Below are 23,083 nucleotides of genomic sequence, written 5' to 3'. Positions count from 1 at the left end.
ATGGGCCTCGCACTTGCAGGCGACCTGGTTCATTTTTACCAGTCTCTGGTTTGGTTTGGTTCGTTTTTGCCAGTTTTGGTCAGCGCACGCGAAGCGGTGCACCTGCCCCTGTCCGCACGTGAGGAAGCGGTGCACCTGCCTCTGCCCGCGCGTGAAGAAGCGACACACCTGCCCGGTTCGCTGGCAAAGCACTGCTTCAGAGTGTATAAATACACTGCTTCGGTTCCTCGTTTAGACATACTCTCAGAGCATAGCATTCTTCCCTCTGTAGTGCGTGCACTACCTTCTTCCTCTTTTCCGAGTTTTCCCTTGTTCTGAGGCTTGGTTCCGCAATCTGAAGTTGAGTTCGAGTGCGCCATTCGTCTTAGAGTGCACCTACGGACGACGCGAACGGTTGTCGGATCTTGGGGGAATTTTGTCGGAGAGCCTCTGCACCGTGGGCAGCAATAAATTCTCTAAAGACAGTCGGTACGCCGACGCTTCAATCGGAGATACCAATTTCTTAATCTTACTCATCTATTTACCTGTTTATTACATGCTTACTATTTTTAGTACAATTTACTACTGTTAGTACTCTCTTTAAAACAACATTATCCTCTCATTTTTCTCGGAATTATACTCCCTCATGTTGACATGGCGTTCTTGATTAAAATTGGGAGATTCAAGTTCACCTTTCTCTCCAGTTAGTCTCTCTTTATTTTATTATTTTATTATTTTATTTTTTAGTTGGCAGCGACTAGTCTCTCTTTATTGATTGAACGTCATCATGCTGGTTGTCACTTCCCTCATAAGCCACCTCAACCACTCCTAGGTTCTTAATCAAATCACCATCCATGCTTCTCAACTAAAAGCTGCTTCATGATACACAAATTTGTCATAATTTACTAATGAATTGCCAATATATACAGGTATCTCCGAGTTGGTCAACATTGAGGGGCAAACTTTGATGCTAAGATGAGGAGGTCTTCCTTGGAGAGAAAGCAGGTTTGTGTATATTTTACTTCACGTTATATCATATGTTATTTTCGTCCTGATAAATAGATGCTTTTATGCTGTAGGAGAATTTTGAAGCCCTCATCAAATGTGTTTCTAAGAGATGGGCTTCAGTCAAGAAAAGCTAGTCGCTTCATCTACCATCTAAAAATGTTTTCTGCGTTGAAAGTCATTTGAAGTGGAGAAAACTAGCGTTTTTGATCATCTTTATATAGATGATTGGTTCTGTAATTGAGGTAATTTTGCAAGATCAGATTACGTAAGCTTAATATTACTATACCTTTACATCTTATTAATTTGTTTATCTTTTTTTCTTGAATTGCCATACATTTTACAAAAGTTGTTGGGGATTTTTTCTTTAAATTGGTATCATCTTTATTGTTGCTACTCTCTTGAGATTTGGATTCTTTTTATAATTCAGGAAGAGGAGAATAATAATCATCTTGCTTACTAGCTATCAAATGGTTCTAATTTGTTGTGCCTATTGCAACATAGTCTGAAGGTAGCTAGTGCTGTTGGGGTACTCCAAACCAGAAACCTAACACTCCTACTCCAAATCGGAAACCTGATGCTATCAAATGGTTCATTTGATTATGTTGATTTTTTATTTCACATAATGATATTTGATAGTTATTTAATACTATTTATTGACACTTGCATTTGTATTAACATTTGTATTGCTAATGCTAGAGTTTCTGCTCCTCATAATTTGTGGACCAAGTGGAGGCAAAATACCCTGCTTTACTTGCAGAGCTTATGTGGAAAAGATACATGGAATTATTCGTGATAATGTGAAAAAGGATATATTACCCTTGATATCATTATGTATCCAGGTTTATTTTTCTTGTTTACTTTTTGTTACATACTCCACAAGTAAGTTTATTTGTTCATGACAAGGTTTAGAACAAATTCTTTGTAATGGAATTGATCAAATATCAAACTTATTAAATGTTTTCTTTTTAGTCTAAGGTGTGTGAGGGACAAAGGCATATCAAAGAAAACATTACTTACAAAACTTAGTATTATTAGATTTGTATAGAGTTCATAATGATATACGATTGAAGCTACTACCAGATAGATGGGATCATGTCTTATTGTATATAAATTAGTTTTTATTGTTTGTAGAAGCAAAATTGCTATACTAGTAAATTTAAAATTTTGGACTTTTAGATTCTTCCACCGATATTTATGTTGATCTTGAGGCTCCTAGAGCAGCAAGAGGTAGTTGCATTCATCATTAGGGTTTCACCCACAATCCAACCTGGCAAGCAATTATTGAAAGACTCATAATCTACTTAATACATTGCAAGAAAATTATGTATGTTATCTTGTTAGAATATAGTGAAATTTCTTTATTTTGCTCCATTCAAAAATGTATTCTAACCATTTATCTTTGATTTTTAGGTACCTCTTATTTTAATAGAGAGAGATGTTCACATAAATTTTTTCATTCCTAAACGTACAAATTTTCTATAGGTAGTTGATCTTTAGATTAATTTATTTTTCAAAATTATTTATGTAGTAGGTAATTACACGACTACTATTTTCCTGTTTGTAGTTTGCTTCTTCGTTGTGAGTGTTGCTCATTTAGCAATGGGTGAATACAATGAAAGTTGGTCTTGTTGAAGTTGAGGTGTGGTGTAAAAAAATAAAGCTTGAGGTACAAGATCCTAGAGACACTTATTCAAGTTGGTTATTTGTTACTCTGACTGATTTTGTGTTCTTCATGGGATGAACTTAAAACATGTTAGACAAGCTGTTGATTTCTTTGTATGTAGTTTATGTTTCGATGTTGAGCCGTAGGCATATGTATCCTTACATAACGCATCCATATATGGCAAGGTTTTAGTTGTCCTAATGGTGAAGAAATAATTGAGATCCGTATGCCACAATGTTAGAAGCATATATGGGCGAGATAACACTGAGATTTAATCCATCCCTTGAATACATCATTAAAATGTTCAAATGATTAACTTTTTATTGAAGTCTTTGTTACTATTGATCCTGCTAATTTATTTGTGGATTCTAGTGTTCTACCATTATCAGAATAAAAATCTTGTCTTTTCCTTTCTTTCTGACAAACGTCTATCAAAATGCAAGCTAACATAGATTAATTTTGCTGTAACACACCTGAACTGTAATTAGAGTTTCCTTTGATGATATAATCAAATGACGTCTCTTCTTTGATATCCATGTATTATTTCAAAAGTATAGAGTTTCCTTTAATGATGTAGTCAATGATCTCTGCCTAGTAAGATACTTCATATACTCACTCCGATTTCTAGTTTGTTGCTGCAACAAATCTATTTCTGCTTGGTGCTCAATGCATCAATGATCGAGGAAGGACAGTGGATTTGCTCAACATTGTGCTCATGCTATTTTTTCCCTTCTTGTAGGTTAGGACAGTGGACTTGCTCAATAGTGTGCTCATGCTATTTTTTCCCTTCCTGTAGGTTCTCAGTATTTTACCGAATTGGCACTCAGTACTGATGACAAGTACAACACTTATCCATAGATGTAAGTTCAAGGAATTACTTCTCTTTTGTGTAATATATCTAATCGACCTTCATGAAGTTCGCAACAAATCATTCCACTTTAATGTTCATGCATTTGCTTTGCTTGTGGTATTAATCAATGATTTTATTATTTTTCTATTGACCCTATATTCATATCCAGTTTACATATCATGAAAAGTCTAGAATTTTACTTTCTCAATGCAAGTAACTCATAAGATATTGTCGTCATTTAGCAATTTCGCGCTTTGTGTAAGGACGTTAGGATTAACTTGTCCACAATAGCAATATTTCTTTTTGATTAGGGTTCAAAGTGTATCTTATGATTGCTTTTGTTAGAAGTGGTTCTTTACCATGATATCATTCCTTCTGTGTAGTTATTGACACATGTTGGTCCTAGATTGATGGAAAAATGGAATTACGGCCTTGATCTTATTATGTACCTTTTTTACTTCTTCCATTGTTAGTTCTCCATTTTTTCTCTTTTACATTTAAGTTATGTCAAGATCAGTATGCTTTGTCTAGTAAAGTTATGGTCCTATGAGAATGCGTCTGGACTCTAGGACATATCTTGATGTTGGTGCATCCAAATGTTGGGAATGTTCATGATAATATTTTTTTAATCCTTTTTGAGACATTTGTAGTTATAGGAGAGATTATCCCAAGTGCGAATGTTCATGTTATGTTGTTAACTATCAATACTGGTTCTGTGTCACTTTTTCTGACTGGACATTTACTTTCTTAAATGTTCATAGCTTCTCTGTATATGCCCTCAAACAAATTGAGTTTTGCTTGATGAATGAGATTGAAGCAAATAGATTAGATGAATTGGCTATAGTAAAAATGGAATAAAAATAATAATATTTTGATTCTAAACTGATTTATATGTTTCTGCAGTTCATTTTTAAGTGGTTTTCTTGTATTTGCATTTTAGTCATATAGCATAAACTAGAAGAGTAGAAATCAGAAGCAAAATAGAGTAACAATCAGAAAAATGAGGAAAAAACAAGGGAAAATTTACATGCAGTCTCTATTGGTAAACACAACTTTGCATGCATTCTCCATTGAAAAAAATTTTTATTTTCACTCCCTAGTCTAATATACTTACCTAATTGTCCCTGATATTTTAAGTATAAAAAAATCTAAAAATGAATATAATTTTTTTTAAATTCAGTACATTAAACTAGAATCTAGTATATTTTCTATTAAATTGAGTACGATTCTTTTTTCACTTCAATTGGATAAAAAATATATTAGATTTTCTTTAAATGATACTCAATTTGATGGAAAATATACTAGATTTTCTTTAAATGATCCTGAATTTAGGAGGAATTATATTAACAAAAAAGTCGTGCTCAATTTAATAGAAAATATACTCGATTATAGTTTAAAATACTGAATTTAATAGGAATTATACTTATTTTTAGACTATTTGTATCTAAAAAATATGAGGGTTAATTTTAATAAAAAATATACTCGATTCTAGTATACAGTGTCAACTTTAAGAAAAATTATACTCATGTTAGTATACTTTCTATCAAATTGAGCACGATTCTTTTTCCACCTCAATTGGATGGAAAATATACTAGATTTTCTTTAAATGATACTAATTAGATAGAAAATATACTAGATTTTCTTTAAATGGTGTTAAATTTATTAGGAATTATATTAAAACAGGAAAAAAAATTATGCTCAATTTAATAGAAAATATACTCGATTCTAGTGTAAAGTGCTGACTTTAAGAGGAATTATACTCATTTTTGGACTTTTTGTACCTAAAAAATCTGAGGGGCAATTAGGTAATAATATTTACATGAGGGAGTTGAAGCAAATAAAACTTTGCATCAGGGAGTGGAAATAAAATTTTTTAGGATTCTAGATTGCATGCAAAATTAAAATTATGATTGGGGATTTTTCTCTACTTTATCGAAAAAAGAAAAATTTTCATGCAGTCCCCGTTGACAAACACAACTTTGCATGCACTCCCCATTGAAAAAAATCTTTGTTTTCACTCTCTAGTCTAATATACTTACCTAATTGCCCCTGATATTTTAAGTATAAAAATCTAAAAATGAGTATAATTCTTCTTAAATTCAGTAAATTAAACTAGAATCTGGTATATTTTCTATTAAATTGAGTACGATTCTTTTTCCACTTTAATTGGATGAAAAATATACTAGATTTTCTTTAAATGATACTCAATTTGATGGAAAATATACTAGATTTTCTTTAAATGATGCTGAGTTTATGAGGAATTATATTAAGTAAGAAAAAAGTCGTGCTCAATTTAATAGAAAATATACTCAATTCTAATTTAAAATACTGAATTTAATAAGAATTATACTTGTTTTTAGACTATTTGTACCTAAAAAATATGAGGGTCAATTTTAATAGAAAATATACTCGATTCTAGTATATAGTGTCAACTTTAAGAGGAATTATACTCATGTTAGTATACTTTCTATCAAATTGAACACGATTCTTTTTCCATCTCAATTGGATGGAAAATATACTAGATTTTCTTTATATGGTACAAATTAGATAGAAAATATATTAGATTTTCTTTAAATGATGTTAAATTTAGTAGGAATTATATTAAAACAGGAAAGAAAATTATGCTCAATTTTTTTTAGAAAAGCACTTCAAAAAAACCAAAAGGACAAGAAAAATAAACAAAGAAGAAAACAAATAACGAGAGAAGAAACCCTCTACTTATTTAATATGGAATATTTGATGAGTCGTATTCACATTCATGTACACTAGTAGAATCAAATCTAACTAGAAATCGATAACGACTGAATACTAGGCATGAAGTAAATTGTCCAATGTGTCCAATTTCATCCAACTTCATCCAAACTTCATACCTTTCTAGCTTGAACCTTATATCTTAGAGAGGTCATATTTATGTGGTTGGTAGCAATATCAGAAAGGTGCATTGCCACCTGCTTAGGTAGGGTGCAACATGCTTGCACTGCATTAGCCTTTTAGGTTGTAATCTATAGACTGTGTTGATGCATAGGACAGGAGTTGTCCAAGAGGAAATTTTCCTGATATTATTGAGAAATGTTGTTTCTGGTAAGTAAGTGTTTCCTATTTCTTGTTTCTCATGGATTGATAGACTTCAAGAGTTGAGAGCCCATGATAAATGTTCTTTGTGCAGGAGAGTGAAATACCTAGTGCTATGCAACTGTAGATTAACTTATAAAGCATTGACTGAGGTAGCACCCGACTGGAATGATAGTGAGATGTTCAGCCCTAGCTTTTCCTTGTCATATGACTGGACCAGTGACCAAGCAGTTTTGATGTATGCATTGTTGATACAGTCTGACCTGGCTGTTGTTTTGATGTTGACACTGATTTAAGTTTGTATCAGATAGTGTTTAAACTCAGAATGACTACTGATCGAGGTTGATCAGTTGGGAGGGAAAGTCCTGGTGAGTGAAGCCAGGCAAGGGAAATCCAGATGGGTCAAGACATCTGGTGAAAAGTCCAAGCAGGGAGCTTGGCACGGGAAAAGTCCAAGTATGGTGACTTGGCACGGAATGGTCAGAGAGGGCTCGGTAGCTCGTTCTCTGGACCGGACGAAGTCGGAGAGGGCTCGGTAGCTCGTTCTCCGGACTAGGTCAGAGAGGGCTCGGTAGCTCGTTCTTTGGACCGGATGAAGTCGGAGAGGGCTCGGTAGCTCATTCTCCGGATTAAGTCATAGAGAGACTTAAGTAGACTTTCAATGGCACATTGGATCGGTCGGTAGACCGATCCAGTGACACAAGAATCAGTGGATCGGTCGGCAGACCGATCCAGTGAAACTAAGTTCCACGGATCGGTCTGATGACCGATCAGATGACACTTAGTAGCACACTGAGTGAAATCTGATCGGTCTGCAGACCGATCAGAAAACACTCAGTAGCACACTGAGTGAAATCTGATCGGTCTGCAGACCGATCAGAAAACACTCAGTAGCACTCAGTAGCATACTGAGTGTAATCTGATAGGCACTGTGATCGGTCTGGTGACCGATCCACACATTCTGATTTGTTCGCCTTATCAACGATTCCTTCACTGCTTTTGATATATCTCATTCATTTATGTGATGTAATCCTCTGTGCTGTTAGCTTTTGAGTTTGCAGGTTAACAGGTATCATTCCAAACCTAATTTCAAATTAAGTTCGTAAGAGGAATGTGACAAATGGTCTTTCTGTTGGTTTCAGCGGCGCATGGTGCATTTCAGGCATCAACGGATACTGCTGTGATCTGGCTGCGATCTGCTTGACTCCTGGGGATTGGTTCGAGCTCAGAAGACGCCAGTGTTGACTGTGATATCATTGGTGTGAGTTCAGAGAATCAGAGAAGGAGGAAAAGGGATTGGCTGCAGCGCTGATTTGCGCAGTTTGGACCAGATTGTGACAGCAGAGATCAGGTTTTGAGAAGCAGTAAAAACAGCGAGAGGGGAACAAGAACATAACAAGAAAAGCTTGAAAGAAGAGTCTGTGCTGTTTTGCGAAGTTCTTGAGCTCTCGGGTGAACTGCGATCTCTGTTTTCTGCTACTGATTCTCGCGTGGTTGTAAGCATTTCTATTCTCCTTTGCCACCGAGTTTCTGTAAGTCTCGTGCTTTAACTTAGATATTTCTTGAGACTTTGTGGGAAGGTTACTCCACCTAGAAGGAGGATCTTTACCCGAAATTCTTCCGGGGTGCGATCTACCGAAGATCAAGGAGTCGTCCACCTTACGGACACGCCGAGGAGTAGGGGCAAGTTATCCCCGAACCTCGTAAATCTGTGTATCAGTGTTTGTGTGTTATTTTTCGTTTTGTTTTAGTTTGCTTATTCCGCTGCGCTAACTAGTTTCTGTGTAGAACTCTCTGCTTAAGTTTTTAAAGAGGCTATTCACCCCCCCTCTAGCCATCTAAGATCCCAACAAGTGGTATCAGAGCAAGGGGCTCTTTGATTCGGATTAACACCCAAAAGAGCAAACAAGGATGGCTATGGAGGAAGGCTTCAGCACAAATCAACCACCCTACTTCGAAGGAGTAGATTTTCAATATTGGAAGGGCCGCATGGAGTATTACCTCAAGACCGACATTGCCATGTGGTTTTCCGTCAAGGAGGGTTTTACACCACCAAAAGATGAAGAAGGTAAGGAACTTGATTCGTCTAGGTGGTCTATCGAACAACTACGCAAAGCACAAGCCGATGCCAAGGCTATGGTCACCTTGCAATGTGGAATCGCCAAGGACCAACTCGTCAAGGTAGGTCCGTTCTCAAGTGCAAGAGACCTATGGAACAAACTCATCGAGCTCCAAGAGGGAACTCGAGATTCTCGGATTGCCAAGAGGGACCTATTCTTGAATCAACTCCAAAATCTAACTATGAAGGACAATGAAACGGTAAGTGAGCTTCACGGGAGATTCAAGAAGATCATCAACGGTCTACACTCGGTGGACGAACGAGTGGAGAATCGCGATCTCGTAAGGTATGCTCTAAAAGCTTTTCCTAGGAATGCCTTGTGGTCATCTATGGTAGATGCCTACAAGGTATCCAAGGATCTTTCCATTGTTAAATTAGATGAATTTTTCTGTGAGATGGAACTTCATGAGCTTGCTAACAAAGGTCAAAAAGAGAAGGGTATTGCTTTGTTTGCAGGACCAAAGAGCAAGGATGGAAGAAGGAAGAAGGAAAAGAAGAAAGAAAAGGAGATTTCCTCATCCACCTCTTCCTCAGAATCCGATGATGAAAGTGGATCATCATCAAGTGAGATGGCGAATTTCGTAAGAAGAATCATGAGAAGGAGTAGGAGATACAAAGGAAAAGGTAAACCTAGTGAACAAAATATTGACAAAACTAATGTTACGTGTTATGAGTGCAGCAAAAAGGGACACTATCGAAGTGAGTGTCCAAAACTTAAGAAGAAGGAGGAACGAGCCAAAAAGAAGGAGGAAAGAGCCAAGAAGAAGAAGGCTCTCAAGGCCACTTGGGATGAGTCCTCATCAAGCTCATCGGAGGAAGAAGAGAAGATGGAAAAGAGCACACGACAATTAGCACTTATGGCAAGGGAAGTTTCGGACTCCGGAAGTGAGGAAGATTCGAGCGACGCCTCAACCGCGGCTTCATCATCGTCGGATGATGAAGAGGTAACCTCTTCTCATATAGAAAAGTGTTATAAGACTATCACTCATTTATCTACATTGCTTAAAAAGTCAAAAACAGAAAATAAATTGTTAAAAGAAGAAGTAAAAACCTTAAGGACCCTTAGGGAAGATGAGGTCGATGACCTACATCTAGAAGTCCTTGAGGATGAGAACAAGGCGTTAAAGGGTGAGGTTGAGAAACTCAAGAAAATGCTTGAGAAATTCTCAACTAGCTCTAAGACTCTAGACATGATTCTAAATGCCCAAAGGGCAGTCTACAACAAGGCCGGGCTAGGGTATCAACCCAAGGAGTCGAGTTTCATTTCTCTAATGTCTAGAACTCAACATAGTAGATCACATGTTTCTAGGGCTCATGGAACTAGGAAAGGTATGACCAAGGCATGGGTTCCTAGGTCTTTCGTTGTAGAAGCATTAGGTCCCAAGATTTGGGTACCTAAAACCTCTATCTTCCGTGTCTTGTAGGCATTGGTCGAGGGGGAGCATCTATCAACTTGGTTTGTTGATAGTGGATGCTCCAAGCACATGACCTGGGACGGATCACTCTTTTCTACCATTCAAAACAAAAATAGAGGTAATGTGTCATTTGGTAACAATGGTAGCCTTAAGGTTGTAGGAGTTGGAGACATTCATATATCCGAATGTCTCCATATCAAGAATGTCCTTCTAGTCAAGGGGATGACTTTTAATCTCCTAAGTGTCAGTCAATTGTGTGATACGGGTTACACAATTGAATTTCATTCAAGTCAATGTTTGGTTAAACACATTGACACACTTGACACAGTACTAGTAGGCACAAGGGTTGATAATATTTATCAAGTATCGTTTAAAAGTGCTACTAATGCTTTGATTAAGTGTTTCATGTCGAAAGAAGAAGAGTCTTGGCTATGGCATAGAAGGTTGGCACATGTAAACATGAAGAACATCCGGAAGTTGGCCAACCAAGGATTAGTGCGAGACTTACCCAACATCAAGTACCACAAGACTAAACTATGTGATGCATGTCAAAAGGGTAAGCAAACAAAAGGTGTTCATAAAGGTAAAAGCACTGTAAGTACATCTACTGCTTTAGATTTATTGCACATGGACCTATTTGATTGCAGTAGTGTAATATCATTGAATGGAAGTAGATATTGCTTGGTAATCGTTGATGATTTTACTAGATACACATGGACTTTCTTTTTGAAACATAAGGACCAAACTATAGATATTTTTATTTCCTTTTGTAGAAGAACTGAAAATGAAAAATCTACAACAATTAAAACCATTAGAAGTGATCATGGTGGGGAATTTCAAAATCATAGGTTTCTAGAGTTTTGTCAAGAAAAGGGATATAGGCATGAGTTCTCTACTCCAAGGACCCCACAGCAAAATGGGGTTGTGGAGAGAAAGAACCGAGTCCTACAAGAGGCTGCACGAAGCATGCTCAATGAGTACTCACTACCGAGCTACTTATGGGCTGAAGCTGTGAATACAGCTTGCTATGTGCAAAATCGAGTTTTAATACATAGGTTTTTAGGAAAGACTCCCCATGAACTTTGGTTTGGGAAACCTCCTACAATTAAACATCTTAGGGTGTTTGGTTGTAAGGTGTTTATCTTGAACACCAAGGATCATCTTGGGAAGTTCACGGCTAAGGCTGATCAAGGGATACTGGTCGGGTACTCTCTTACCAGCAAAGCCTATCGAGTCTACAACAATAGGACTAAATTGATTGAAGAGTCCTCTGATGTAGCTTTTGAAGAAATCCCTAACTTAAATGATCAACCAAGGGATATAGGAGAAATTCAATTTGAACTTAGAAATCTAAGTTTGAATGATCAAAATGAAGAACGAGTCGAAGTTGACTCTGATGTTGATGAGCAAAGGCAACAAAGAACTCAATCTGATCCTTTGCCTTATATTGAGTCCTTGCCTGTGCCGAGTGAGACCACTCATGAGGCACCGCCAACACCAAGGTAGTCTAGGTTAGCCACTAGTCATCCCCAAGATTAAATTGTGGGAGACATCCAACAAGGGGTTAGGACTAGGTCATTCTTTAGAAATGAATCTAATGAAGTCGCATTGATTTCAGAGATTGAACCAAAAATAGTTGATGAGGCATTGCACGATCCTGATTGGATCTTAGCTATGCAAGATGAGTTAGGTCAATTTGAAAGGAGCCAAGTGTGGGACTTAGTTCCTAGACCTAAGAAGACCACCATTATTGGAACTAAATGGGTCTTCAAAAATAAGTTAAATCAAAAGGGAGAAGTTATAAGAAACAAGGCAAGACTTGTAGCCAAGGGCTATAGTCAAGTCGAAGGTCTCGATTATGATGAGACTTATGCTCCCGTGGCACGATTGGAGTCCATTCGTTTGATGCTAGCTTTTGCTGCACATAGAGGTTTCAAACTCTACCAAATGGATGTTAAATCTGCCTTCTTAAATGGTTTTATTAAAGAAGAAGTCTATGTTGAACAACCACCGGAGTTTGTGAATACCGAAGCTCCAAACCACGTGTACAAGCTCAAGAAAGCACTTTATGGGCTTAAACAAGCACCACGAGCTTGGTACGAAAGGTTGTCAACTTACCTATTAGAAAAGGGCTTTGTAAGAGGCCAAATAGACCCAACACTATTTCTACGAAGAGATGGTGAAAACATTTTTGTAGCCCAAGTATATGTCGATGACATAATTTGTGGCTCAAATAACAAGGGCTATTTGAATGAATTCATTTCTCACATGGAAAGTGAGTTTGAGATGAGTCTAGTAGGAGAGTTGACATTTTTCCTCGGACTTGAAATCAAACAAACTCGAGATGGAATTTATGTCCATCAGACAAAATACACTCAAGAGATGTTTAGAAAATTCAATATGAGTGACTCTAAGGAAGTGTCCACTCCAATGGCGACAAACACTCGCCTTGACAATGATGAGAGTGGAAAACCAATTGATCTAACGCAATATAGAAGCATGATTGGTAGTCTTCTATATCTCACAGCTAGTCGACAGGACATACTCTTTGCTGTGGGCATGTGCGCTAGGTATCAAGTCTGTGCCAAGGAATCTCACTTAATTGTAGTTAAGAGAATTCTGAGATATCTCAAAGGCACAATGAGAGTAGGACTGTGGTACCCTCGTACGGAGTCTTTTGATTTGATAGGCTATACCGATTCCGATTATGCTGGATGCAAATTGGATCGGAAAAGTACTAGTGGGGGCTGCCAATTTTTAGGTTCATCTTTAGTTAGTTGGTCGAGTCGGAAGCAACATTGTGTTGCTCTCTCCATGACCGAGGCCGAATATATTGCCATGGGAGAGAGTGTATCACAGTTGTTGTGGATGATACACACCCTAGAGGATTATGGACTTTCTTATAAGGGTGTACAAGTGCTATGTGACAACATTAGCACGATCAACCTAACTAAAAATCCAGTCCATCATTCGAGTACCAAACACATTGAAGTGCGTCATCACTTCATAAGAGATCACGTAGCTAGGGGAGACATTGCACTCACATATGTTGAGTCAAAGTCAAATATAGCTGATATTTTCACCAAACCCCTTCCGGAGAATGAATTTAGTCATATAAGGAGGGAGTTGGGAATGTGTTTGGCTCCTTAGGTCCTTAGGACTTCATCATGATCAATAAGGACTATTAAAATGACAAGAGTAATTGGGACAATAATTTGGGCAACTTGGGAACATCTCACACAAACTATAAGGTTTAACAAAATATTTTTGTTTGCTAGAAATGGGGTGAGATGCTAGGATCAATCAAATTATTCAAAATGTATCATGCATCCCTTGAATAATTAGGTTGAAGAGACATAAATTGAGTATGGGGAAGGCCATTACATAATTCATGTGTATTTGGCTCCTAGATCTTACTCATATATTCCAATCAAGGAATCTTGGTTGGACTTTTGCCTAGAAATTATCTATTTATGGTTGTTGGTTGATGTGTTGATTGATATGGTTGTTTGATTCATTTCATGACTTTGATTGTCAATACGATAGGTTGTTAAAGGAAATAATATTAACTTGGATATATTTTGACAAACTTGAAACTGATCATAGCAATTTTAAGTCTTAATTAATACCTTGTTTCACTATATGGTTTTATAAGGTTTTCTGAGATTGGAATTCTAAGATTCCAAATGTCTGAGTTTTTGGATTTAAAGTCTGAAACTTTCGGGCTCTACACAAGCTAAGACCATAAGAGCTCATATTTTTTTTAATATACTTGTGGGTGTTGATTCTAGGTTATGAATTTGGGAGATTCTGAATTATTGAATTCTGAAATTTTCAAAATTCCCGATAGATAACGGCTCATATTTTCAGTTACTGAAAATTATATCAGACACTGATCGGTCCAGGGACCGATCAGGATGATGCCTGATCGGTCTCCACGACCGATCAGGAGATTTGACGATACCTGATCGGTCTCCACGACCGATCAGGAAATTCCTGACACAGAAGGTTCACTGATCGATCCAGGGATCGATCAGGAGACACCGGCACAGATCGCAGCCCACTGATCCACATCTGATCGGTCCAAGGACCGATCAGGAAGATCCCTGATCGGTCTCCACGACCGATCAGGATGTTTCCTGATCGGTCAGGATTTCTCTGTTCGGACAGCCGTCCGATCAGATCACACTGTGCACTATCCCCTCATTAACACCTCCCGACCCACTCTCTTCCCGATCTTCTTTCACGCAGAACCCTAGCCGACTCCTTCCCTAACCTCACTCTCTTCTCGTTGCACGCCGAACCCTAGACGAAGCTCTAGCCCTCGGAAGCCCTAGCCTAAAGTTAAATGGCACCAAGGTAACTCTCTACCTCTCTAGACCTTTGGCGTTTCGGTTTCATTTCTCACCATATGTGTTTTTTTTTTGTGCTGGTGGCTCCGGTGCTCACTCATTGCCCCATTTTACCACATTGTTGACCCTTAGAAAGAAAGTCACCTGAGAAATCCAAGTCCCAGGCACCCACCCGACCTCAACCTTCCTCCTCTTCAAGGTTCCCGAACCGCCATTTTGAGCAAGCATTTCAACAGAGGACATTCAAGCTGCTTCCATGTCGATCTGTGGATCGAAAGTATATGGATGAATTTTGTCCTTCTGTGTCCGAAACCCTAGCCTATTTTAAACTTGACTCGGTAGTCTACTTAGAAAGGGACATCAACCTTGACCTAGTTTCTGAGTTTTATAACAATCTTCATCAGAACAGTGATGGTGTTTATAAAACCCGAGTCGCTAAAAGACCTATCGATTTCTCCATCAGAGAATTTTTTGGGTATCTAGGCTGCCGGATGTGTTCGGGGGATCTTTTTTCCATTTATCCTGATTTACCTGAATCATTACGTCCTCCACTTGATGTATCACCTGACTCCATCTATGAGTACTTCTTCGGTCATCCTAGACCAGATGACCTGGATGAGTTGGATGTTGACTTTCCCACCTTTGCTGCCCTACGACTATCTGCCCCTGACTATATTCTTTTTAAGATAGTCACAAATTGTATTCTTCCAATCACATCCAAACCTCTTGCTGAGATCCGACCCTATCATTGTTTGATGCTTTATGGGTTACGTCGGCGTCTCGACTTTGAAATTATGTCCAGCATCTACTCTTCGATCATTTCATATTCTCGGCCCAGCGGCTCCACTGTTTATATGCCTTATGGGCATATAATTACAGATTGGCTCGAGACCCTTCAGGTAGATGTGTCTAAGGGTAGGGTAGTCAAAATGGTCAGGCAGGATTGCCGACTTGGGAAACGGGCATTTTCCAAGTCTGGCATCATTGGACAAAATGGGGGTGTTCAGTGGAAGGATGGGAGGGCTTTGGGTGAGTTACCACGGGGACCTCCACGACAGGTTGCTCTTGTTGCTGCTCCTCCTGCTGCTGACGATGGAGAGGCCGATCCTGATCTGCGCTGGCAGATCGCCGAGCTGGAGAGCCGCTTTGATCAGCATGATGAGAGGATATCTGCTGAGCTGGATGGCCTGCGTATTCGGATAGACCAGCGCTATGATGACCTGCGCGGGCATATTGACCAGCGTTTCGATGATATGCGCAGTCATCAGGTGGTGACACAGTAGTTGCTACTCGGATGGATGACACGCTACCCACCTCCGCAGTCTTACCCAGGCTATCCATCCTCCAGCGTGCCGCCTCAGGATTTCACCCCTCCTGCCGATGATGGTGATGTTCCTCAGTGTGAGGATGTTGATTGATACAGTTTGTTTGTTGACTGTCTGTATTTTGGATGTTATTTGTTAGTCTTTATGACTGACCTGGATGTTTGCACTTCTGATGCTACTCATGTATTTATGGTACTCAGTTTTATATTTGCTTGCTCTTTATTATATTTCATTTTCTATCCGTTATTAGTATGCTGTTCACTTGCATGTCTTGTTTGTCTTTTATTTCCTTATTACTGTCTTATAATACACTTAGAGGGAATTCTCAGTGCTTTAAGAACCAGACAGTAAGGGTTAAGGGGGAGTTCTTTAAGTTATCTTACCTTATTCGCACCTTTTCGGTGTTTGACAAAGGGGGAGAAGATAACTAAGTTTAGATGAATGCAAATGTGAAGACCCTCACATAGTGTTGTATCCGTCTTAGGGGGAGGATCTTGATTCCCCTAAAATTATGAAAATTTGAACAATTCTGATCTAAACTTAAATCGTGTTGTCAAACAACAAAAAGGGGGAGATTGTTGATACAGTCTGACCTGGTTGTTTTGATGTTGACACTGATTTAAGTTTGTATCAGATAGTGTTTAAACTCAGAATGACTACTGATCGAGGTTGATCAGTTGGGAGGGAAAGTCCTGGTGAGTGAAGCCAGGCAAGGGAAATCCAGATGGGTCAAGACATCTGGTGAAAAGTCCAAGCAGGGAGCTTGGCACGGGAAAAGTCCAAGTATGGTGACTTGGCACGGAATGGTCAGAGAGGGCTCGGTAGCTCGTTCTCTGGACCGGACGAAGTCGGAGAGGGCTCGGTAGCTCGTTCTCCGGACTAGGTCAGAGAGGGCTCGGTAGCTCGTTCTCTGGACCGGACGAAGTCGGAGAGGGCTCGGTAGCTCGTTCTCCGGACTAGGTCAGAGAGGGCTCGGTAGCTCGTTCTTTGGACCGGATGAAGTCGGAGAGGGCTCGGTAGCTCGTTCTCCGGATTAAGTCATAGAGAGACTTAAGTGGACTTTCAATGGCACATTGGATCGGTCGGTAGACCGATGACACAAGAATCAGTGGATCGGTCGGCAGACCGATCCAGTGAAACTAAGTTCCACGGATCGGTCTGATGACCGATCAGATGACACTCAGTAGCACACTGAGTGAAATCTGATCGGTCTGCAGACCGATCAGAAAACACTCAGTAGCACACTGAGTGCAATCTGATCGGTCAGGGAGACCGATCAGGAGAAAAGCCCGCAGAAGAAAGAAAGAGGTGGATCGGTCTGTGGACCGATCCACACTCAATCTGATCGGTCACTATGACCGATCAGAATGGCCTCAGACCGATCAGGCTGTTGCCTGATCGGTCCAAGGCACTGTGATCGGTCTGGTGACCGATCCACACATTCTGATTTGTTCGCCTTATCAACGATTCCTTCACTGCTTTTGATATATCTCATTCATTTATGTGATGTAATCCTCTGTGCTATTAGCTTTTGAGTTTGTAGGTTAACAGGTATCATTCCAAGCCTAATTTCAAATTAAGTTCGTAAGAGGAATGCGACAAATGGTCTTTCTGTTGGTTTCAGCGGCGCATGGTGCATTTCAGGCATCAACGGATACTGCTGTGATCTGGCTGCGATCTGCTTGACTCCTGGGGATTGGTTCGAGCTCAGAAGACGCCAGTGTTGACTATGATATCATTGGTGTGAGTTCAGAGAATCAGAGAAGGAGGAAAAGGGATTGGCTGCAGCGCTGATTTGCGCAGTTTGGACCAGATTTGTGACAGCAGAGATCAGGTTTTGAGAAGCAGTAAAAACAGCGAGAGGGGAACAAGAACATAACAAGAAAAGCTTGAAAGAAGAGTCTGTGCTATTGTGCGAAGTTCTTGAGCTCTCGGGTGAACTGCGATCTCTGTTTTCTGCTACTGATTCTCGCGTGGTTGTAAGCATTTCTATTCTCCTTTGCCACCGAGTTTCTGTAAGTCTCGTGCTTTAACTTAGATATTTCTTGAGACTTTGTGGGAAGGTTACTCCACCTAGAAGGAGGATCTTTACCCGGAATTCTTTCGGGGTGCGATCTACCGAAGATCAAGGAGTCGTCCACCTTACGGACACGCCGAGGAGTAGGGGCAAGTTATCCCCGAACCTCGTAAATCTGTGTATCAGTGTTTGTGTGTTGTTTTTCGTTTTGTTTTAGTTTGCTTATTCCGCTGCGCTAACTAGTTTCTGTGTAGAACTCGCTGCTTAAGTTTTTAAAGAGGCTATTCACCCCCCCTCTAGCCATCTAAGATCCCAACATGCATCACTTCCGGAAGGCCCAATTACAAGACTACGGGTAAAGCGTTTCAAGGAAGCACTAAATGGGCTAATCAAAAAACATTGGGAGGACTATGAGTAAGGAGAAACCAAGATAATCGCAACTGCTAGTCGTGGCCTAATCCACGTAATCGAGCATAACCATTCATGACTGGCAACGCTTAATGGAAGAACGCTAATAAGCATGCAAAGCATGAGAATTCGTTCATACATGAAGACTTAAGTATTTTAGATTGTTTAATGAAGCATGCAACTTGGGACTCTAATTGTGTATGCATTTATTTTGTTTTGGGTTTCTAGATAGCTTGCATGAGGCATGCAACATTGGAACTCTAATTGTGCATGTACTTATCTTGTATTTTTCCTTGTTCACTCCCATTATATAAGGGAGGGACATCTTAGTATGAAGCAACTTAGTTTTTGGTGAGATTGTGTGCTCTCTTAGTTCTTGAAAGAACTTGCTGAACTTATCGATTCTACTCTCGTGGCGTTCAACCCATCGAAACTTATCACCCCTAGGTGTGGCGTTTCTTTCCTTCGTAGGCTTGGTTCGTGCCAATTCTTGGTTACGGGTCAAGGCTCACACTCTTATCGTTTAGTTCTTGGGGTTCTATCCACCTTTGTTTCAGGTTCCATCATATTTGTTGGTGGGGTTCGTATCATCTGGTATCAGAGCTTCGGTTCAAAGGCAAGTGCAAATCTATCTTTACTTGTTGTTCAGCCAAAAGCAAAAAAAAAAATTGTGGAAAAAAAAGAAAAAAAAGAGAGCGCATCGAAAAGACAAAAAAAAAAGAAGAAGAAGAACAAAGCGCAAAAAAAAAAAGTTGCTTGTGTGAATCGAAGTAAATTGTCTTCAACAATTTTTTTTTGTTTTCCTTATTCTCAAACTTCTACTCTTTCATTTTCTCTTAAAATTCTGCCATCATAAGTTTCAGTGGTATCTTTTGAATTGCTACGTGATATTCTGATTTGTTTTAGAGTTTGATCAAGAACTGAGTGATATCATCAATTGAGAGCTATCACCCAAACGTGAGTTGAGTGCTTGTGAGGTTTTTTTGCATTTTGCAGTCATGTCCAACAACCAGGAATACAGAGCAACCTGTGTCCACTTGGGAGGAGATGAAAGTGCTCATGAGAAAGTGGTTTGTGCCCAGCCATTATTATAGAAGCTTATATCAGCGACTTAAAAGGTTATCTCAAGGCTCCAAAAGTGTTGTAAAATACCGGAAAAATGGCGAATAACGATAAGGAAATTTTCCGGAATTTTTAGAAATTTTCTGGGAATTTTTCGGAGATCGTATGGACGAGTTTACGGGGATAAAACTGGGCCCCGGGAAAGCATGTTTAAGGTACCCCATTTAAGTGAGGAAAAGTTGTTTTTCTTTTCCTTTTTATTTGTTTTTTTTTCTTTTCTTTTACTCTTATTTCTTTCCTCCTCCGCCGAATCTGTGCGTGCCCTAATCCCTTGACGTCGTCTCCTTCTAGCCGGCGCCGCACTTCCCCTCCTCCTCCTTTCCTCTCTTCCTCCGCCGGTTCTCCCATTCCTCTTCCTCTTCTGGCCGATGCCGTTTGAGCCCAAGCCATCTTCTCGGTCGCAGCTTCTCCACTCGACGGCGTCGCCAACCGCAGTGCCGCCTGCCTCCTCCACGCTGTGCTCTAGCTGGAAACCGGTTGCCACCCTCCATCTCGAGTTAGCCGAGTAGAGGCCACTGCGACGCTTGAGCCATCGCCGACCCCTCTCCTAGCCTCCAGTCGCTGTGCCCTAGATTTTTCTTGCCGCCGGCCGAGACTTCTTCCTGCACGATCTAGCGTAGCGACGCCAAGCGATTGCCGGTCGCCTCCTCTGTACTCGTGCCTTTGCTAGTCACCGGCGCCTGTTGCCCCTCGCCGTGGAGATCCCAGTGTCGCTGCTCCTCACTGTGCCATAGTTCTTCCTCTGTGCGCCATTGCCGATCGCCTCCTCTTGGCCTTGACCACGCCAGCGCCGAGACTCTTCATCACCGGCACAGCCACAGCAGGCTCCACCTTTCCGAGCTCTAGCACTGACCCTCACCACGACTTGACATTGACCCAGGGTGGTTGTGATTTTTGCTAGTAGCCATATCAAGCATAGTCTAAATCCTAATTCAGCGGGCTCGTCGATTTTCCGTGAGCTATCGCCGGAAAGGGTTAGGTATTGTTAGATCAGGTACAACTTTAAATTTATCGGAGTTCTGGGTGATTGATCTATACTTAGCTGGATGTTAATTTTGGTTTGATTTGGAATATAGGAATTATATTTGGAGAATTTTAGTTGGATGACAGCAGCTCCATTTGGTTTCGGCTACCCTTTCTGGCAGCAATTCATGAAGGGCTACGTGTAGAGATTGAGGTGAGTTTTATTCAGCTTTCGGGTTGATGTAGAGTGATGACACCCAGTAGTTAATTGTTCTGATTTGATTGAGGAGTTAGATGCTCCAAATTAAGATTTATAATTGGATTTGGATTTAGATTAGCTTCTCGGAGATTTGATCTAGCTAATTAATTTATATGTAATTAGCTAAATCGGTATACCATGTATTACAGGACTTTGACGCGAGACGAGCATCTTGACATCGGATTGGACCGGATACGATCCTCTTATTGGAGGCGGGTACCTCTTGACTTATCTTTTATGATATTGTCATTGGATATGCATAGTATTTTATAACTACAAGCAATGAACATGTTTGCCTTTGGTATGTCACTGTTTGATATCCATAGCATGTTAGATTTGTCGCCTGTGAAGTATCCGTACTTATATCTCGTGATTTGTTACCATGAGTATCTTGTTGCCATGAGTACTTTATTACCATGAGTATCTTAGTTTCTAGAATAAGTGACATACCATGTTTTACTGAGATTAGGACTAGGTTCTGGACTTTTGGTTTCAGTCATGTGTATCGAGATTGTCTGATACTTAGGTTTTATGCCATGACTGGCTTGTGTACCTCTATTTGTATATCATATATGATTCGTGTACCTAGACCTTGATTCTTGATATGTGCATATTGTTGGTACATATGTTATGGAAGGAAATATGTTTAGGATCTAGGTTGCTATACCATAGAGGATCTGTATGCCCTAGATCCGTGGATTGACCTACTGATACTGTGGTACCCATATTATGTATATATGGATTTTTCTATGCTGATCAGGATATTCCATACTTATTATGTTCAGGACATAGGTTTTTGATATTCTATCTGACCTGTGTACTATAGATTTTGGTATGTGACCATCGTTTTTACAGTACCCATTTTGTATATATGGATATGGTTATGTTGATCAGTTTTTGTTATGCATAGTGACATGAATCATGATTGCATGCTGTGCGATTGTCGGCTCCACTATGGTTGAGCTCATCGCCAGTTACATGTACTGCACACACCCCCACTCATGGTTTAGTGGTATATCAGGCAGGTGTGTGGCGGTTCTGCTGTTTGGCTCCGTTGGTTATATGACTCAGCGTGGTAGCCGGCAGTCAGTTCCGCTCTGTTTGGCTCCGCTGGCATTTAGTGTAGCAGCGTAGTAGCCGGCAGACGGTGGACTCTGTTTGGCTCCGTTGGTCAGGTGACTCAGCGTGGTAGCCGGCAGAGATACCTCCCCGTCATCGTGTACCGGGAGTTGAGAGCATTGAGCTCCCCCATCTATGATTTGGGGTCACAGGACAGGAGTACTTCGATAGTATCCCGTCCACTCGGTCACTCATCAGGAGCAGTGACGACAGAGTGCACGGTTGTCATAGCCCTACCCACTCGGTCTCGCCATTTGTGTGTGAGAGGACTGACTGGCGTCAGGGGTGACCAGGACGCATCATTAGCATCATATGCATTGATGTATTTATATTATTGTGATTGGGTTTGCTGCATTTGGTTGCTGCATTTTGGTTGGATGCATAACTTTGACCTGTATACAGGATTATTGACACTTTCGGTTTGACGACCCTTTTGTCTGGATAGGAGTTCCTGGTGAGTACAGCTTCCTCAGTTACCTTTCAGTTTTGCATATTCCCTATATATGATTAGGAAGCTGTATTCCATGTTTGTTGCTGTTAGATATATCTTACTACTCATGTCCATTGGTATTCGTTGAGTTGTTGAACTCACCCCCGTTGACACTATCTTTTTCAGGTACCAGGTTATTTATGGTGTCGCTTGGAGCATCCTGTCTGCTGGTCCCCACGTCACATCAGAAGACTTATCGGTTTCACGTATGATTTGTTTGTTTTATGTATCAGTTTGTTTAGCTCTGTACTCTGGTTTTATTTTTGGAGTGTTGATGTTGTTATGTGGTATTTTGTATTTGTTGTTGCTTGTGTAAGCCTAGCCGGCTAGCAGTTTTTGTGCTTTGGTTAGTATTGAGTTTCTGTCATTTTCGTTGTGTTGGTTTTGTTCCAGCCGTGTGGGCTGATGATATATATATAACTGCGTGGTTGTGTGTATATTCCAGCCGCCTGTGGCTGATGTATATTATGTCTGTAGAAATGATTCAGATTGTCACCGGTACAGGGGAGGTGTTGCCGAAATTTCTTCGGACAGAGACTCCTCTGTGGCGTGACAAGTGTGGATGAATATTTCAAGGACATGGAGTTGTCCATGATCCGAGCTAATGTCAATGAAGATCGGGAAGCCACTATGGCCAGGTTTTTACATGGTTTAAATTAAAAAATTGCTGATATTATTGAATTGCATGTTGAGCTGTCGGATATGGTCCACCAAGTACAAAAAGTGGAAGAACAACTCAAGAGGAGAGGATTGGCTAGGAAGGGACAACCAATGACTACTCATGGCACATGGCGGACAACTCCAAGAAAGGAGGAACAACCTCAAAATAAGCCAAAGTTTGAACCCTTCAAGAAGCCCAAACCCACACCATCAACTACTCAAGGTAATCGCGAGCCCATTTCCTCCAAAACTCGTGATATAA

The 23,083-nt window shown here is 40.1% G+C and overlaps 1 long non-coding RNA gene across 2 annotated transcripts; it reads left to right on the top strand.

The window, feature by feature from the left end:
• The first annotated feature begins 810 nt into the window (after nt 1–810).
• On the top strand, nt 811–22,339 carry LOC121982837. 2 transcript variants are annotated; one of them, XR_006112284.1, is made up of 8 exons: nt 813–984; nt 1,059–1,229; nt 1,415–1,574; nt 1,684–1,826; nt 2,398–2,469; nt 2,552–2,653; nt 3,447–3,510; nt 22,288–22,339. It is a non-coding gene; the product is annotated as an uncharacterized LOC121982837 (long non-coding RNA). The 2 variants fall into 2 exon arrangements; XR_006112283.1 differs by having other exon boundaries at nt 811–984; nt 1,684–2,469.
• Nucleotides 22,340–23,083: the final 744 nt, after the last annotated feature.

The sequence above is a fragment of the Zingiber officinale genome, chromosome 5A, assembly GCF_018446385.1.
Source record: "Zingiber officinale cultivar Zhangliang chromosome 5A, Zo_v1.1, whole genome shotgun sequence".
Classification (NCBI taxonomy): Eukaryota; Viridiplantae; Streptophyta; class Magnoliopsida; order Zingiberales; family Zingiberaceae; genus Zingiber; species Zingiber officinale.
The sequence above is the reverse complement of the archived record's forward strand: the minus strand, read 5'-3'. Positions and strand labels throughout refer to the sequence as shown.